This window comes from Panthera pardus, unplaced genomic scaffold (genome assembly GCF_024362965.1).
Source record: "Panthera pardus isolate Hobbes unplaced genomic scaffold, ASM2436296v1 HiC_scaffold_21, whole genome shotgun sequence".
NCBI lineage: Eukaryota > Metazoa > Chordata > Mammalia > Carnivora > Felidae > Panthera > Panthera pardus.
This window is the reverse complement of record NW_026526777.1, coordinates 38,193,371-38,211,990: the sequence shown is the minus strand read 5'-3', so window position 1 is coordinate 38,211,990 and position 18,620 is coordinate 38,193,371. Positions and strand designations below refer to the sequence as shown.

At 40.3% G+C, this 18,620-nt stretch overlaps 1 protein-coding gene across 1 annotated transcript in view; it reads right to left on the bottom strand.

Annotated features, from left to right (window-relative positions):
• ATF3 (activating transcription factor 3) overlaps positions 1-17,682 on the bottom strand; it is a 58,402-nt gene extending 40,720 nt beyond the window's left edge. Inside the window, exon 1 of the mRNA XM_019428846.2 lies at positions 17,602-17,682. The gene's annotated coding sequence lies outside the window, so the exon portion shown is untranslated. The remainder of the gene's footprint in view (positions 1-17,601) is intronic.
• Positions 17,683-18,620: the final 938 nt, after the last annotated feature.

Below are 18,620 nucleotides of genomic sequence, written 5' to 3'. Positions count from 1 at the left end.
TAATTTCTTCTAGAACATTCTACAACTCTAGCATGCTTTATCACCTCCCTCCTTCCAGAGAGGAAAATTGGTAAAATGGAAATTGGGCTTGGCCTTCTGTAGCTCCAGACATCCCAACTTGAATCCAGACTATTCTGCTAGTTATGTGTCTCTGAGCAAATGGCTTGACCTCTCTGAGCCTCTGTCTCCTGGTTGAAAAGCGGAACCATGCTACAGCAGGTGGGAATGAGGAGTAAATAAATCAAGGTATTTGTATCACGAGCTCAGTAAAGTTGGTGTTTCCTCTTCATTCTCCTAAGTTCAAGTCTCATGGCAATGCCTGAATGAATACCTGACTGAAGTCACTCAGTCTCTTTCTTGGTTAAAAAAGTGTTGCTCGGGGGGGGGGGGGGGGCTGGCTGGCTCAGTCAGTACAGCATGCAACTCTGGAACTCGGGGTTGTGAGTTCAAGCCCCACATTGGGTGTAGAGATTATAAAGAAATAAACTTAAAAAAATATTTTTTTTTGGCTCAATCTCTGTGCAGGGAAAGATGTCAGAGGTTTTGACTAAAAACATGTGGGCGTGTTGCAGAAGAAGGCTTCCAGAGTCTTCAGCTCAGGACACAGATCTTTTCTCCCACACTTTCCTTCGGGCATTTAGTGTTACTGACGCTCTTGTGACATGGCAGAAAGTGAATCTCATGACCAGAGTGTTTTTTCTCCGGCGCTAATGACTGTGACTAAAATAGGCATTATGGGGGGAGCCCACACAGCCCTCCCCTTGCAGAAGTTCTGAAGGCCACACTGCTTCAGAAGGGTGCACTGGATTTGAGGGACAATTGCTGGTGAACCTAGTTTCTTTAGAAGCCTCACAATGTGTAAGTGAAAACACATTAAGGAAAGCTCACTAGTACAGAATTTATGGAGTCTGGGGCAGAGGCTGGCCAGGTTCTTCCAAAGGAAGAATCTGAAATTTGAATCTGGAATTTGAATTTCAGATAAACAACACAGAATTTTTTTTTAATCATAAGTATGTCCCATGAAGCATCTGGGATATACTTATACTAAAAATTCTTTGTTTTTGTCTCAAATTCCCATTTCCTTGAGCACTGTGTATTTTTATTTGCTTAATCTGGAATCTCCATAGATGAGGGGCAGATAGATGTTTCGCTGGCCCTAGAGAACATTGTTCTCAGGATCTCCTCACAAATTTAAGAAATTCTCTTCTACTCAGAAACCAATGAACCATGTGCTTTTTATAAACTGTTTTTTTATATCCATTAAAAGAGGATTCAAACATTCTATTAGTTAAGTTCTAACGTCTATGTTCTTGAGAATAAAACTGCATTTCTTTAAGAATATGTACTTATAAGGGTGCCTGGGTGGCTCAGTCTGTTAAGCGTCCGACTTCAGCTCAGGTCATGATCTCTAGGTCCGTGAATTCAAGCCCCACATTGGGCTCTGTGCTGACAGCTCAGAGCCTGAAGCCTGCTTCGGATTCTGTGTCTCCCTCTCTCTCTGCCTCTCCCCTGCTTGCACTCTGTCTCTCTCTCTCTCAAAAATAAATAAACATTAAAAAATTTAAAAAAAAGAATATGTAACTATATCCTTTATCCAGAGACCATGTATCAAGCAACTTCAAATTTTGTAACACTGCCAAGCTTTTACTGTGTATATGTGTGAGATATTTCACATGTATATATTAAGTATTCCTCAAGATACTGAGTAATTATCTTGTGCTTTTCATTTGTATGGTGTGCATTTCCATACTATGGGCTATATTTTGTTTATACTGTATTTCTCTTAAACCAGTAATAATTATACCATAAAGTGCAATATTTATAGCACAGCAAAGGTCTGTGAAACCACAAATATTTTTTGCATCTTCAATTCAATAAAGCATGCTTTCATTGGTAAAAAACAACACAAAACTACACGACCCCCATAAGAGATGCCAGGGGGCTTATGCACTTGACTTAGGGCACTGCTCAACTTTTTGTAGATATGTACTCAAAACCGAATGTTCTAGTTCCTATTCTTCCAAGTTCTCGGTTTTCATGTTTTCCACCTCATGGGAGCAGTGGGGAGCAGACTAGGAAGGTGGCTGGGCTTTCCACTAGAGATGTGCACACTAAGGGCAGAAAGCAATGTAAGAGCAGAGGTCCCCCCACCCCCAATACAGGGCATCACAGTCCGGGGGCATTTCCTGTCAGGGCCGGTAGGCTGGCAACATTATGTTGGCCCCCGTTGGCATCACTGAGTTACTGAGGCATATAATAATGTGGCACGTCACCATGCAAAACTTAAATTATGTTCAGGTCAAAACTTTTGTCTTCCCATCTCCAGAAAGGGCACCACGACACTTTTTAAAATATTATTAGAGTTCTAAGAGTTCTAGACAATGTCACAATTTTCTCAGACAATTGGAAGACTGCAAATATGAAACAATTATTGGCTTTTAACATGTCTCTCATTAGTAGTGAAAACGGAGAAAAGAACAATGACCGTATTTACATACTACTCCAGAAACTGGGCAGCAGTAGTAAAAAAAAAAAAAAAAGAGGATCCTTCCCTCAGCAGAGCTCAAAATCTATGGAGGAGTATTTGTATCCACCAGGATAGCCTAGGTTATGCTATAGCAACAAACAACTCTAAAACCCTCGGTGCCTTTATTATTATTTTTTTAATGTTTATTTTGTTTTGGGAGAGCACAAGTGGGGGAGGGGCGGAGAGAGGGGGACAGGGGATCGATCCAAAGCGAGCTCTGCGCTGACAGGCTGACAGCAGCGAGCCTGATGCAGGGCTCGAACTCACAAAACACGAGATCATGACCTGAGCAGAAGTCTGACGCTCAACTGACTGAGCCCCCCAGGTCAGTGCCTTTAAAACCATGAATTTGTTTCTCATTCATCACCGTCCACTGGCCATCTCTGTTAGTCCCACTCCAGAGCCCAGACTGATAGAGCAGTCACCAGCTGGCTAGACTGTTGTCATCCAACCAAGGGACGTTCATTTTATAGAAGAGCATTTCTGGATTTTGGGTGATTCAGTGACGTAGCTAGATAAGGTCCAGAGCCTTCCCGAAGTCACAGAACTTAAATTCTTACACCAGTGTGTCTTCCTTTCTGCAGATACGAGCTATCCTGTTAGGCTGGCCACCCTCCAGGAAGACTGTGAGTAAACAAAGCTCCAGGTTCAACTTCAAAGGTGTAGTTTTTCTATGTGTTAGCACTATTTTATGCACTGGGTATACAGTGATGACCAAAGCATATAGAGTGTGTCTCCTTATGGAGCTTATGGTTTTGGGGTGGGGGGAGGCACCACACAGAGTTGAGCTTCCCAAACTCGGGAGGAAAGACTGAGAAACTGCTCCGGAGAGTTGCCCGGGCTCCCAGGGCTACAAGTTGTGTAAGAGGATGCAGGCACAGCCTGCTGATTGGGAATGGGTCGGCGACTGGATCTGCCGTGTCCCTGTCACCACCATGCAGCAGTGACCCTGCACTGACCCCAGAAACGCTGGTTAGGGGTTGGGATCCAGGGGGCTGGCTGAGGCAACTGCAAGGGTGGGAGTGAAGGAGGGGTGTGAGCGCAGAGTGAGAAAGAGAGAAAGAAAGCAAAAAAAAAAAAAAAAAAAAGTAACATGACTCCCATCTGAAATGAGCCTGCAAACCCAAATTCCAGAACACATGAAGAAATCTAATGCCGGGACAGACGGCCAACAGAGTCAAAAAAGTAGGACAGGATTTCATTCCACATGGAAACTAATTTTGTAGATCAGCCTAACAAATACTTTAGAATAAGTACCTCTGAGGTGTCAAAAGGGATGGATAAAAGAAATTATTAGAAAATTAAGGGGTGCCTGGGCGGCTCAGTGGGCTAAGTGTCTGACTCTTGCTTTTGGCTCAGGTCATGATTTCACAGTTTGTGGGTTCGAGCCCTGCACTGTCAGTGTGGAGCCTGCTTGGGATTCTCTCTCTCCCTCTCTCTCTCTCTCTGCCCCTCCCCTCCTCACACACTCTCTCTCAAAAAAAAAAATAAAATAAAACAAAACAAAATTAAAAACAATGCCAGGTTAATTTTCTTTCTTTTTTAAAAAAATTTTTCCCTAATGTTTATTTTTAAGAGACAGAGCATCAGCGGGGGAGGGACATAGAGAGAGGGAGACACAGAATCCGAAGCAGGCCCCAGGCTCCGAGCTGTCAGCACAGAGCCCGACGTGGGGCTCAAACCCACGAGCCATGAGATCGTGACCTGAGATGAAGTCAGATGCCCAACTGGGCTCACCACCCAGGCGCCCCATTAATTTTCGTAAAAAGAGTTACCTAAAACTCTCAGGAATGAATAATAAAGTCATTGAAATTCAAAATAGCCTGGCTGAGAACATTTCTGGACCGAATGAAGTTGCAGAGTGCAGCAGTGAAGGTGAAATTGGGTGTGGGGGGCACAGCCAGCGCGTGGACAGGGAAGAGAAAGCATTCAGACACATGGGGGGATCAACTGAGAGACACCGACTGTCATCTGATAAAAATTCTGAAAGAAGAGAAAGGAGGCAGTGACAGTCCAGCAATGTTTAAAGAGATCATGACTCGGAATTTTGCGGAATTGAAGACTTCAAATCAAAAGTACATTCAAGGGGCGCCTGGGTGGCTCAGTCGGTTGGCGTCTGACTTCAGCTCAGGTCATGATCTCACCATTCGTGAGTTCGAGCCCCATGTCGGGCTCTGTGCTGACGGCTCAGAGCCTGGAGCCCGCTTCGGATTCTGTGTCTCCCTCTCTCTCTGTCCCTCCTCACTTTCTGTCTCTCTCTCCTCTCTCAGTAATAAATAAACACCTAAAAAAAATTATTTTTAAAAGTACATTAGAGTACCAAACACAGAAATAAGAATAAACCAATACCTAAACTCATCGTAGCAAAATTGCAGAACATGAAGGATAAGGATAATCCAAAAGTCAGCAGAGATAAAAGAGGGACTACCTACAGAGGAATGAGCATCGGTGCAGTGGCAGCCCTTTTGTAGGCAGTAGATTCCAGAAGACAATATGCTGATGTGCTCAAAGTGCAGAGGGAAAATCATGGTCAGTTTAGAATTCTACACCCTGACGAGTAAAGACACCTCAGCCACACAAAGACCCAGACAGTTTGGCAACCACAAACGGTCACTAAAAGAACTACTAAAGGGTATTATGGTTTGGTGTATATAATCAGTTATTGGTTGTAGAAAATACTATTTTTTTTATATATATTTAAGAGGATGAAACTACAAGTCTGGAATAAAAATAAGAGGGGAGCAGGGTTCAACAGGTAACTAAACAGTACTGGTGCTTTTGTTGTGGCCAAGAGAATATTAAGCTATGAATACTTCACACCTTAAAAAGTATATTCTGTAAGAGCGAAGTGAAAAGTGAAAAAACAGACAAAAACAGGACGAGTAAATAAGTGATCGACTTAATAAACTAAGGAAGGAACACCAGAGAAACCTAAACTAGAAATAAGAAAATAATAAATAGAAGAGAAAAAAGTTAAAAAATAGTATTTGGGAAAGATAGATAAAACCAAATGTTTGTTTTTTGAAATAAGTACGGAAATAGACAAACCTTGAGCAAAGGGATCAAGACAAAGGAAAACACCACACACACACACACACACACACACACACACACACACACACACACAGAAAATAGGAATAAAAAGGGGCTAGAGGGGCGCCTGGGTGGCTCAGTCAAGTAAGCGGCCGACTTCGGCTCAGGTCATGATTTCACGGTCCGTGGGTTCGAGCCCCGCGTTGGGCTCTGTGCTGACAGCTCAGAGCCTGGAGCCTGTTTCAGATTCTGTGTCTCCCTCTCTCTCTGACCGTCCCCCGTTCATGCTCTGTCTCTCTCTGTCTCAAAAATAAATAAACGTTAAAAAAAGGGGGGCTAGAAATAGAAAATAGGAATAAAAAGTGGGGCGTCTGGGTGGCTCAGTCAGTTAAGCCTTCGACTTCAGCTCAGGTCATGATCTCGGAGTTCAGTTCATGAGTTCGAGCCCCACATCAGCCTCTCTGCTGTCAGGGCAGAGCCCACTTCAGATCCTCTGTCCCCCCCCCCCCCCCCCCCTGCCCTCTGCACCTCCTCCACTTGCACTCTCTCAAAAATAAATAAATTTCTAAAAACGTTAAAAAAACAGATACAATGAAGATGTAAAAATACTTAAAAGAATACTATTAACAACTTTATGCCGATAAATATGGACACTTAGAAGAAGTGGATAATTTTTAAGGAAAAATAAAATTTTGGTGATGTATTCAGGTAAAACCAGAATAAAGCCTTAGTCATTAAAGAATTTAAATTGGCGGGGCGCCTGGGTGGCTCAGTCGGTTGAGCGGCCGACTTCGGCTCAGGTCATGATCTCGTGGTCCGTGAGTTCGAGCCCCGTGTCGGGCTCTGTGCTGACAGCTCAGAGCCTGGAGCCTGCTTCAGATTCTGTGTCTCCCTCTCTCTCTGACCCTCCCCTGTTCATGCTCTGTCTCTCTCTGTCTCAAAAATAAATAAACGTTAAAAAATATTTTAAAAAAATAATTTAAATTGGCAATCAAAAGTCTTCCCATCTCCAAAGACACCAGGCCCTACTGGTTTTATCAGATCTTCAAAAAATAAATAAATGTCATTTTAAAAATCTGTTTGAAAGAATGAAGGGGAAAGGGAAGAAGACTACATAATTTATTTTTTAAGATACTAAATCCAGACACGTATATGTAAAGTATAACTTAATCTCACTTTTTATGTGGATGCAAAATCTTAAAGAAAATAACACGATCAGACAGGATTTAATCACAAATTGAAAGCATAATTCAAGACTAGAAAACCTAAAATGTTTTTAGTCTCATCTTGATAAATGCAGAAAAAACATTTCACAGAGCAAAGTAGTTATTCATAGTTAAAAAAAAAAAAAACCTTTGCAAACTAGGTATAAAAGGCAAATTTCTTTACCTAAGGCCATATATCAAAATTCTATAGGCAAATATTACACTAACTTTGGATATTTTAAAGACAGCTCCAAAAAAGTAGGAATAGTGTAAGGATACCAGTTGTAAGTCTTTATTCAGCATTGTACGAGGGTCTTAACTAATGCAACAGAAAGGGGAGAGAAAGAAAGAAACACAGAGGGACAGAGGAATAGAGAGGGATTGAAAAAAAGAAAGAAAACTGTTCTTGTTTGCAGCAAATGCGATTACCTACATAAAGAATTACAGAAAATTCACAGAGACATTCTTAAAGCTAAAAAGCATTCAACAAGGATGCTAGATATAAAAGTCACACAAAAATCAGTAGCATTCCTACACAATAACTAATTAGAAAACATAATGGGAAAAAAATGATCCCATTAACAACAGTAGTAGAAATTATGTGTCCCCTCGGGACAAATTTGTTTAAAGGTGTGCAAGACCTTTATGGAGAAAGCTAGGAAAGTATTATTGAACAATATAAAGACCCAAATGCATGGAGAGAAATAGCATGTTCATCGATTACTCAACAATGTAAAAGTGTCCATTTTCTCCATATTGATCAATAGACTTAATGCTATTTTAATTTTGAAAATCCCCAAAATACGTGGTGTGTGTGTGTGCGTGTGCGATTCTTAATAAGCTAATTCTGAAATTCATGTGAAAGGGACAAGAAGGATCAAGACGAGTCTGAAGAAGAGGAGGGTAGTAAGACTGTGGTGGTATTGGTGGAGACAGACAGACAGATGAGGGGATCAGAACAAAAGCCCAGAAATACTTCGACACACAAGGAAACTCTGTACCTAAGACTAAGGTGGCATCACAACACAACGGGGGAGAAGAGACAAAGTAGAGTCTTACACCAGCCACAAAGATTAAAGACCCAAATGTGAAAAGCAAATGTTTGTAAATTTTAGAAGAAACCACAGGAAAGTACATTTATTATCACCAAGTAGGGGAAGATTTCTCCTATAAGATACGAACATACAAACAATAAAATAAGAGAGAAATGTTTGCTCACATGAAGACAAAAAAAACCAAACAAACAAAAAAAAACAAACAACCAATGCACCAAAAAAGACACTATAAATATAATGGAAAGAAATTACAGAACAGGAGAAGGTATTTGCAATGCATATAACCAAAAAGGGGAAATATTTTAAGGAGGAGACATTATATAAGCTTAATGCTTTGATTGCAGGGCAATAAAACAAGCTATTAGTACTAGGAATTAAAATAACAAAGTCTAAGGACAGAACAAAAATTAGAACAAAAATCAAAGTATAGGAACATGGCAGAAGAGAATTAAAATAACAACACACCATATCAAAAGTTATGAAATGTTATCAAAGTATATGGAAAGGTGAAATTATAATCCTTATATTTTTATTATTTTCAAGGAAAGGAAAAATGAAAGTATTCAATCTAAAGATTTATGAAAATGACAATAAAATTCTTAAGAAATCAAGAGAAAGAAAAATTAAGGCAAAACCAAAACTAAATGAGTTAGAATAGAGGAAACTTTATAGACTTAATTTAAGAGTTTCTTAAAATAAAATAGAGAAACCTTTAGAGAAAATAAAGAAGGAAAAAAAAACCCTGTGGATAACAAAATTAGAAATGAAAAGAAGGATCCAACATCAGATAAAGAGATATTTTCAACATAAGGCAATACTTGGTAAAATTTTAAGTTAAATTTGAAAACTATTTCTTCTGGAACCAAAATTAGAAATATAAAACCTAAATATAATTATCACAGCTAGAAAAACTAGAAGAGAAAAGAAGGAAAGAACTGTCTCCAGAAAAAAAAAATTGCCTAGGCCTAGAAACCTTTAGAAGGAAAAATCTTTCAACTCCTAAGGAATAGATAATTACTGTGTGTCAGTTATTACTTCCAAACACTGAAAAATAGAAAAAGTATGCCTAAGTTAAAGAGATAATCCTGATGTCAAACCTGAAAAAGATAGCTTGAAAAAAAAAAAAAGGAAAATAGGTTTAATCTAAATTATGAACAGAGAGAAGAAAATCTAAAGACAGATACTAGAATAGCAAAAGAATAACCCCAGTAGAGTTTAACCTAGAATGAAAAGGTTTTTGTTTCAATATTTGAAAAATCCAGTAGTAGAATATATCACATCCACCGGTTCAAAAAGAAAATCCAACAATAGATACAGAAAAAAGCATTAAAATCTAATAGCTAGTCCTTATTAAAAAATGATTATAAGTTTAAGAACTTCTTAACACAAAATAGTATTACAACAGTCAACACTATCCTTAAGAATGAAACACTAAGGCAATATTATTAAAATCAGGAACAAAATAGGGATATAAGCTATTGCCATTTTTATTTAATTTTGATCTGGGAGTTCTGACCAATTAATAGTACATATATAAAAATAGGATGCATGAGTGTTAGAAGGGAGAAAACAGATTTATATTTTTTTGTAGATGATATAATTAACTCCTGGAAACTCAAAAAAATAATTCATCTAAAAATTATTAGAGGTGGTTTGGGAGTTCAAGAAAACTGCTAAATATACAAAAGAGAGGCAAAAACCTATGTAGCTTTTCTACATAGAAATACTATCCAGTTCAAAAATACAGTGAAAAACATAAAATTATGATAACAAAAATGAATAATGACGACATTGAAAACCTCTTAAATGCCTTGGAATAGCTTTCAGAAGAAAGTGAAAGATTCACATAATAAAAACTACAAAATGTTACTGAAAAATGTAGAAGAAAATTGAAACATTAAGTTCCTTGGCCACGATGTAGGATTTTTCAAATTCGTCTGTATGCTTAATATATTTTCAATAAAAATCTCAATAAGATTCTTTTCGGAATTTGACATCATCATTCAAATTCTTACTGAAAGAATAATTAGGTATGAACAACAAAGAAAACGTGCATGAAAAGAAATGATGAGGAAGAGGCCCCGCCCGGTGTTAAAACCATTTGAAAAAGTATCAGTAAAATCATGTGCAATTGACAAAAGAACAAATGTACAAATCAATTTTTCATTATATTTTCTAACAGAATAGATATTCTGAGGCCACATTATACACAACAGCTTAATCTGTGATGAAGAAAGCAAAATAAGTCAGTAGGAATAAAATTATTGTTTAAAAAGCTGTGATTATTTAGAAAAAAATAAATTTAAAGATCTACTCCAGATCATCATCAAAATAACTGGATATGGCTAAACAGATGTAATTAGATTTAAAATACAAATCTATTCAAATAAAACTAAAAGAAAAGTAGAAGCACATAAAAAAATGTTCAAAAACTTTAGTCATCAAGGAGATGCAAATTAAAACTACAATCAGCCACCACTGTATGTCCAATACAATGGCTAAAATTTAAAAAGACTGACAGTATCCGATGTTAGGAAGGATATGGAGCAGCTGGAACTCTCATACGTTGTTGGTGGGAATGTAAAATGGTGCAATCACTTTGGGAAAAAGTCTGGCAGTTTCTTGTAAATCTAAACATACATCTATTCTATGACACAGCAATTCCACCCAAAAGTACTTCCCCAAGGGAAGTAAAAGCATATGTCCACAAGAGGACAAGTACAAGAATGGTCTTGATGGCCCCAAACTGGACACAGCCCATGTGTCCATCAAGAGAGAAATGGAAAGACAAACTGTAACACAGACAAGTAATGAAATATTACTCTTAGCAGCAAAAAGAAACTCCGGATACCCACCAGCAACAGATGAATTTTTAACACATTATATTGAGTGAAAGAAACTTTACACAAAAGAGGTAATCCTGTAAGAGTCCATTTATATAAAGTTCTAAAATAGGTAAAAATCATCTGATGAAAAAACTAAAAACCGTGGCTGCCTCTCAGGTAAAGTGGGAGTGAGAGTCTACTGGGAAGGGATGCTATGGAAATTTCTGGGATGATGTTAATTTCTCTCTATATATTTTAAAAGCTTTATTTAAATATAATTCCTAATCCATACAATTCACCCATTTAAAGTGTAGAATCCAATGGTTTTTAGTGTATTCATATATCTGTGTAACTATCAGCTCAAAAACAAAACATACCCTTTAAACTTATAAACCTTGATAGGTTTATGCATTTGTCATTTTCAAAATTCAATGAATGACCCTCTTACGGTTTGTGCGTTTCACTGTAAATACATAAAATACATGAACTTTATGGTTTATGGGGTGGGTGGTGGGGGGAGTGGGTGAGATAGGTGTAGGGCATCAGGAGTGTTCATGAGTTGTGTTGATGAGTTCTGAGTAAGGTATGGAACCGTTGGGTCACTATGTTGTGAAACTAATACAGCACTGAAATTAAAATTTAAAATGTTTAAAAACCTTTTTTATTAAGAGAAAATCGGAAATAATTTTCAAATTTCTATATGGAAAAGCTGTTTTCTTCAGAAAGGAAAATGTTGATAGATTTGATTACTTTAAATTTAAACACCTTTGTATGTCAAAAAATATAGAAACATAACCAACATTAAAGTGCAAATATCAAGCCAGGGGATGATTATTATTTAAAAATATTAGACAAGGAGGTCTTTGCCTGTATATTTGATATATGTGGAAACATTCTAAGTCATTGTATTAAGGTACCAGCCAATATGTGTGGGCAAAAGCTCTGACTAGAAAATTCATAAATAGGAAATAACACTTATTAACAAACATGGGGGAAATTTCTTTATGTTTACAGAAACTTAAATGAAAATTATCAAAGACCCTTGAATTTATATACTCTGATGTATTTTCCTTTGAGAAATATATTTATTCTCCTTGAGAAGACATATTTAAAGTAAAAGTGGGGGGCTCCTGGGGGGCTCAATTGGCTGAGCGTCCAACTTCAGCTCAGGTCATGATCTCACAGCTCATGAGTTCTAGCCCCGCGTCAGGCTCTGTACTGGCAGCTTGGAGCCAGGAGCCTACTTCTGATTATGTCTCCCTCTCTGCCCCTCCCCTACTTGTTCTCTCTCTCTCTCTCTCTCTCTCTCTCTTTCTCACAAAAATAAATAAACATTAAAGAAAATTTTTATAAAGTAAAAAGGAAGAGCTATGCACAGAGATGTAAGTATAAGAATGTTTATTGTACCACTACTTGTAATGACAGGTCAGATATTACCCAAATGTTTAACATACAATATTAATTAAATAAATTATAGTGTCAAGATAATAAATTAACTTAGGACTCTTGTATAACCATTAAAAATGATATCGTAGAAAAATACTTAATGATGTGGGAAGACATTTACATCCTGAGCTTAAAAAAAGAAAAAAGCCCCAAGCTTCCTTGATCCTTCCCCAAACCCATTCTCCTATATCCCCACTGTGGACACAGAGACATTTAGCTTCTGTCAACTTTCTCCCTTCTCTTTTTCCCACATCCCTTTGGAAGCTGTTTCTGTCTTTCACTTCTGGTGAGGAGGAAATAGACTGGCATTAAGATTGGGAAAGGAAATAAAACTCTTAAAAAAAAAAACCCAGGAAACGTATGAAATACTGCTTCATTAACTATTTTTTTTATTTGGGAAAAACCATATGTGCACATCATTAAACATTGGAATAATAATTAAAAAATGCATATAATGGAAAGTCTCTATCAGTCCTAGGTGCCTTAACCAGTTTTTCTTAGATATATATTTTTTGGAAAGACATTTTCCATAAGCACCAAACAAACAAAACACAAGAAAACAGAAAGAGGAAAGAAGGAAGAGAGGGAAGGAAAGATTGAGGGAGAGAGAAAAAGAGAGAGAAGAAGGGAAGGAAATCAAGAAAGGGACAATATGGGAGAAAATTAGAATAAGCTTTTTCTCTGAGGGGTTTAAAGAGACAAAATTTATTTGCGAAGATATATTAAACATTTGGATCTCAAATGTTCGGCAACCTGCTACTAACTTAATAATACCTAAAGGGGGGCACCTGGGTGGCTCAGTCGGTTAAGCATCCGACTTTGGCTCAGGGCATGATCTTGCAGTTCGTGAGTTCGAGCCCCACATGGAGCTGGCTGCTGTCAGCGTGGGGCCCACTTTGGATCCTCTGTCTCTGTCTCTCTCTCTCTGCAACCCCCACCCCACTTGCATGCGTTCTCTCTCTCAAAAACCAATAAACATTAAAAAAAGAAATAAATCTCAAAAAAATAATACTATTAAACAAATATTATTTATAAATACTTCTAAAACAAATCAGGATCGAAAGTGAGGAGCTTTTTTACTTGAGACGTCTTAGGGAACAGTGAGCCGGTCATTCAAACCCAAATTAGGGTTCCTGGCCTGACACACATCTGTGTACCTGCAGGAACAAGGGAGTAGGGGATGTGAAATCAGGACTGCCCCGGGCCCTGGACACGCAGCTCTGATATAAAGAGACTAGTGGAGGTTCGGAACCTTAGAGATGCCCCCAGCCTGGACTTACCCCACTGGAGAGTGTGTCTAGGGCAGAAGCACCCAATGACAGCCACTGGGAGCATATACATTTTCTATCCTGGCGTCGTCCTCAGGCTCTCGGGATGGAACCACAGATCCCTGTTCTTTTTAACAACCACTTTGGACTGATTAGCCATGAATGTACTGGCTTATATTTACTGCTGACAATACTGTATTAATGAGTGGGGAGAGGACAGACCTGTCAATCCAGGTAGTCTACCAAAAACACAGCTGGGCGTCTCAGCCGAGAGCAGGCTTAGGGCTCACGGTGTGTATCTTTCTCAGGGGATCCCTTTTTTCCACCGTGCAAATGTAGAACATTCAAAAGGGTATGTTCTCAAGGGAGGAGATTTAATTAATTTTTACTGCTTCATCAAAGACATTCCTAAGTGAATAGGAATATTTTTGTGTATGATGAAGCTTAAAAATAAACAATTTATTTATGAACAGTTTATTTATAAGTGGCCTTATAATTAGTCCAGGGCTTTTTCTCTTTATATATATATTTTTTTTAAATGCTATTGACCACTCACCATGTACATAACTCCTTGCCAGGAGCTTGAAGAAAGTTCATACAGTGAGAAGGAAGGCTGGGGGAAGAAAGCAAAATGGGAACAAGAAGGGAAGGAAGGAGTTAACTTAGGGATAGAAGGAAAGAAGGAGACAAAGGCAGAGAAGCCAAAGCAGGAATGGAAAGAACAAGAGAACAGTCATCTGTTGCAGATGTCATAAAAAGCTAGAGCTGCCCTCGTAAGCCCTCATCAAAATTCAGAAATATGTCCTCACGTATAAAATCAAGTGGTTGTTTTTCCCATCGGAAAAAAAAAGGGCAGAGTAAATTTTTCATAATTTCTACTTTTCTTTTATACCTTTACACACAGGTATCTGAGAGCGGAACTGGGTTTTTTTTGTCTTTTTTTTTTTAAGGGCTTTTCCAGTCCAACTACTTCTCTTTCACCAGCCGTCACAGAGCCCAGACACTGAGTTGACTTTATTGTTATTGCAGCTCAAGTGATGACTGCAGTTCAAGAATCAGCAGGTGAAATGAAGCCTGACGGTCTCCTGATTTACCTCCAACATATAAGCAAATTAAATTACTGTCATGTTTTTAAATGAGCTTTCTCTAAAAGAGTTTCTGAGTGTTCCATTTTCATCTGATTTTAGCTGTTAGTCCCCAAGGATGTGAGCAGTTAATTTTCCTTATTAGTGTCAGTGCCTCCAGTAGATGCATCTCCAAGTGTAGCCCCACCTTCTGAGCTCTCTGGCTTGGCACAGGGAGAACTAAAGGCAAGAAGACCAACAAAACAGAAGAGCAGAGCTCTGATGCTCAAAGCTCTTATCTCATTCATTAATTCTGCAAGTACTTAGTGAGCACTTACTACGTGCAGGGCCCAAGTTAGACACTGTGAGTACAGTGATGGAAAGACACTACCCTTGCCTTCCCTAAGGCCCAAGAGTCCTCCTTTGAGGTGGGCACAGCAGGTTCTGTTAATATTCCCATTAAGAGTCTGGGAAACAGGGGCGAGGGACAGAGACAGCTCTGGGATTGGGCTGAAGCCTAGCTCTTCTCTCCTGAGGTCTAAATACCTGGCTAACTGTACTCAATAGCTCTCAAACTTTTCTCTTCCTAGTTTAACAAAAGAAGGCATTTGCTGACCCCACAGCCCACCCCCATGGGATTCCACTCCCATCTTTACAACTGGGGAAATGATTTGTGTCTCTGCTCCTGCCTTAGAAGCAGCAGCACATTTCTTCACACAACTTTAGACTATTATTATAACACTGGTAATAAAATGGCTTTAAGAAATAATTTGCTGAAGTCTTTAAATGTATCTTTCCCTAGAGCTGGGTATATAAAAATTAAGACTATAGGCGTGCTGGGTGAGCTCAGTTGGTTAAGCATCCGACTTTGGCTCAGGTCATGATCTCACCATTTGTGGGTTCAAACCCCAGGTCAGGCCCTGTGCTGACAGCTCAGAGCCTGGAGCCTGCTTTGGATTCTGTGTCTCCCTCTCTCTCTTTGCCCCTCTCCCATTCATGCTCTGTCTCTCTCTGTCTCTCAAAAAATAAACGTCAAAAAAATAAGACTATAAAAAGTTTTTTTCACATAAAGTGATCAGACCTCTAGGTATTCAGAGAGCGATGCTAGATGTGGATCGCTCCTTGGGGATCTCTGAGTTCACCTGCCTTTCATGTCTGAATCCTTCCCAAAGAAGAGGAGCCCAGAAGGAAAGGTGGTTTTTCCTGACAGCATTTTCTTATTCTTTCGCTCATTTCAGCTGTTAGCAGCAGCTGGTTTTTTTCAGTGCGCTGAAACACCCGCTGCCTTGTAAACATACTCTCTAATACCGTGCATTACTCATAGTTTGAAAAATCACTTTGACTCCTGAAACATAATTATGTTAATGTCAGATGAGTCAGCAGGAGGACGGCATGCTGCTGCTGTGGTAGCCCGTGCCTCCTGCCAGCTCTCAACCCCAGCGCCTGGGGCTTCAAAAAAAAAAAAAAAAAAAAAACAAAAAACCAAAGAAGAGAAACCCCCTTTTGGTGGGAGGGAAGAGAACTTCTACTTATGGCTCAAGAAAGGGCTTCAAAGGAGTGATCAATTTCATTTTCGCCACAGCGTGAAAGGGAAAGGGAAAGCCGAAGTAGAATCGCTAACCCTAGGTTAATCCGTTTACGTGAAGAATAAACAGGAATTTGCAGAGTTTCTCTAGAGGATCTGTGATTTTTCCCTAGGAGATAAGTTGAGACAGCTCACTCTGATCAATATACAGTCGTGATTCGTTATTCCCAGGGTTCCTCTCTGAGGTATTTTCACGCTCACGGGAGGTGATGCTGAGCTGGGAGGTGCAGGACTATTACCCTCACACATGCGTAGGAAATGGGAGGCTGCTCCTTTGCGTGGGGATTCCAGACCCTTGCTGGGCTCCCCACGACCCTCGCTTTGGCTCTGTGCCCACTTGGGCAGCACGACTCCTTAGACAAGAATTTGCAGCCACTTTCTTGGGTCGTTTTCAGCATCACTTACAACCTCTCAATGGTTTCCCCTCCTCTAGCTGCTGGGAAATGAAGAGGAACTGCGCAGGACAGGGTTGGAAGTTTTCATGGCTGACCACAACCCCTACCTCCTCAGGCTCCTAGCCTTGGTCCAGCTTGCCAGGAACCTCAGCTGTGCCCTTCTCAACCAGCCTTACACCCTACCCCCCTTGCCCTGCTGAATTCAGAGCATCATCCAAAAAGGCTTCCAGGTTTATTACTGCACCCATGTCTCATAATAACCCATATTTCATAGATGGGAAAACTGAGGTTCAGAGAAGGGGTGTCCTTGTGCAAGGTCACACAGTGAATGGCAGAGTCAGACGCTCTACTCTGCCAACAACAGAACAGCAAATCCACACTTTGAGGATGAAGAGTGTGTCAGTTAGGGTTGGAAGGACCCCAAGAGCACATATTTTTACAGACGAGACAAGTAACCAAAATCTAGAGAGAAGCAATGATTTTCCCAAAGCCACCCAGCTCAAAAAGTGGCAGAACCCACTGCCAAACAGGGTCTCCTAACCCCTGGCCCAAGAGCTTTTCCTCTCTAACCTCCTTACTTCCTCATTCTGGACTTATTCCAGTTTAGACACAGAAAGAGCCTGCTCTCCCCAGTTAAGCTATGCAGCTGACACACTGGACACAAAGCATTCTATCCCCAAAGACGAGACCCCACGAGAGCTAGAGATGTCGAGGAGGAGAATACCCAGGAAGGAAGGGGTTAACCCTGTCCTGCAGCTTTCCATGATGATATGGCTAATCAATATCCCAGATTAACTACAGCACCGATCAGTGGTATCTTCAAACTATGGCTTCCTCCAGGCTCATTTCAAAGGCTGGGAGGACATCATTGATCAATTGGGGGGCGGGGTGTGCTGACCCGGGCCCCACCGTTGTCATGTACCCTGTGAGAAGAAAAAACCCCTAATCCAACCTAGAGACTCTGCAGCCCCTAACTCCAGGCCTTTTCAACCCCCCTCCCCGGGACGCCTTCTTGGGGTGCCACTAGACATCATGTACCTGGCTCATAGAACTTCCGGTTTTCCCACCCTTCCACAGGGTGGCACCGTGCCCTGGCCATGGTGGGTGCTCTCCCAGCTAAGGGCTTCCTGACCACACGCCTTTGTCCCATGACATTTTCCCCACTTGGCCCCAGAGACAAAGAAAAGTCAAGACTCACATTTTGGGGTGAAGTGCCAAAAATCCTGAGGAAACTGTGGTGCATCCTATTTAGAGGAGGGTTTCCCCTTGTCATGTCTTCCCAGCTGGTTCTATCCAATTTATCCTGGAGGTATGGTTGAGGGACAAAAGCTAACCCCGCCCCTGTCCCCCAAAGCAATCAACAGCTGTTACTATATTGAGTGGCAATATGATGTCATATCATAGGTGACTAACCCACCGAGGCTTCCCTGCGAGCCATCATCTAAATATGACCGCCTTCCATCACCCTGACCTTTTCACAGGAGAAAGCTGAGTGAGGGGCTTGATAGTGCCTCCCGGGGCTCAAGTTCATGGCTGACCTTCTGCAGCCAGCGTCTCTGACTGAGCATGTGAGAACACACACGCCCACCCCCACATGTTGATTCCCTTCTTGGCAGAAGGTCACTTTCGACCAAGGCAGCTTTCTTCCACTGGCCTGATTTTGAAATTAGTAACCACTGGAATGTTTAATAATCACAGCTATTAGGGAGGAGGTGAGGGGGCATCCTGTATATAATTACCCTGGCATATATCCCAGGTGCTGGGTTAGAAACTTTACATATAGTTTTTTAACGCGATACTCAGAATGCTCTGAGGAAGACAGTACCGTCCTGTGGACTCAGAGAAACCGAGATCAGAGGAGTTAAGTAACTTTCCTAAAGTTACAGAGCTGGTAGTCATGGTGGGGCTCAGATTCCAGCCCAAGTCTCCGACTCCACAATGCACCAAACTCTGCATATGGAAAGATGTAATCACCTCACCTGAATTTTTTAAAATAGACTTCATTTTGGAAAGCAGCTATAGGTTCACAGAAAAATTGAGCAGAAACTAGAGTTTTCCCATAGACCTCCCGCCCCCACACGTGTACAGCCTCCCCCACTGTCAACATCCCTCACCAGGGTTGTACATTGTTATAGTTGATAAACGTACATTGACATATCATTACCCAAAGTCCATAGTTTACAATATGGTTCACTCTTGGTGCCGAGAACCCTATGG